We start from the raw sequence: 1,230 nt of genomic DNA, 5'->3' as shown, positions 1-1,230 counted from the left end.
GAATGGCAGTCAGTACCCCTGCAGGAGCTAAAGCACCCCTGCAGGGTCTGCAATAGCCCTGCAGGAGCAGAAGCACCCCTGCAATAGCCATGCACAGGCTGAAACCACATCCTCGAGCAGGTTTTCCTCCTGCTGTGTCCTCAACAAACCCATCGCTGCCTCCCAAAGGGAGACACGTCCCCTCAAGGGTGGGAGGGAGCGCTCGCAGTGTCCTTGTCCCCATGCCCTCTGCTCTGTCTCCACCAAGACAGCCCAGCTCCAGCCTGGGAGGGAAGTGCAGGCGCTGCTCCATGTGCTGCTCTGGAGAGCAGGAGATGGAGCCTTTGGGGTGGATGAGACATTTCCCCCATCACGCTCTTGGTTTCACTTTCCTCTCTCACAGCTCTCCCCCTTCCACCTTTGCTTTCAACACCGGCAAGTGTGGCAACACCGACGCCGTTGCCCAACCCGAGCGGGCTTGGCTGGTTGGGGTTCCAGTTTTGCTGACCAAAAGTGGCTATTTCAGCTGACAAACAGCCCGATCCCTCCTAAACCCCATCCCTCCGGCTGGGAATCCCCCGCCCTGTTGCTGCCATCAGGAGGAGCATCCACCAGGCGAGCACAAGCCTGACATCCCAGAGCACCACAGGGTTTAGCCGCTGCTTGTGCCGTGCCCTTGCACGATCCCCCCTCTCTGGGCACCCACAGAACTGGTTCCTGATGCCTCCCAACTGGGCAGAGTGGCACAAAACTTGTCCCCTCGTGTCATCGTTAGGGAGGGGACGCAGCTGGCCCCATGTCCAATGTCTGTGGCTTTCCAGGAAGGAGCTGCTTGGAGCTTGGGAGCAGATGGCAACCGCCCCCCCCGGCACCGGTCCCAGCCGAGCTGCCAGCTGAGACCCGGCCAACTCGTCACCCCGTGTCACTGCCGCCACCCCACCGGGCATGGCTGGGCCCTGTCCGTCTGCCCATCTGCTTTACAGACCCCAGCCGGGATATGGGGCAGCTCATCCCCCTCCCCAGCTCCGAGCTGGAGCTCAGTGTCCACCCAGTGCCACTCACCCCATGGGGATCACCCCATTCCCTGCCTCCATTCCCCTTTGGGGAATAATGGTGATGGAGGCGGATATGGAATCACTCTGCACCCAGCGCCATGGGGACAAGCCAGGGTGAAGGTGGGTCCCCAGCACCCAGGGGTGCCAACAGCTCCCCAGGAAGCATGCGAGTGACAGAGGACCCCATCCGGCACCT

Source organism: Nestor notabilis, unplaced genomic scaffold, assembly GCF_000696875.1.
Source record: "Nestor notabilis isolate BGI_N333 unplaced genomic scaffold, ASM69687v1 scaffold20803, whole genome shotgun sequence".
NCBI classification, from domain to species: Eukaryota; Metazoa; Chordata; class Aves; order Psittaciformes; family Psittacidae; genus Nestor; species Nestor notabilis.
This window is presented reverse-complemented; position numbering follows the sequence as displayed.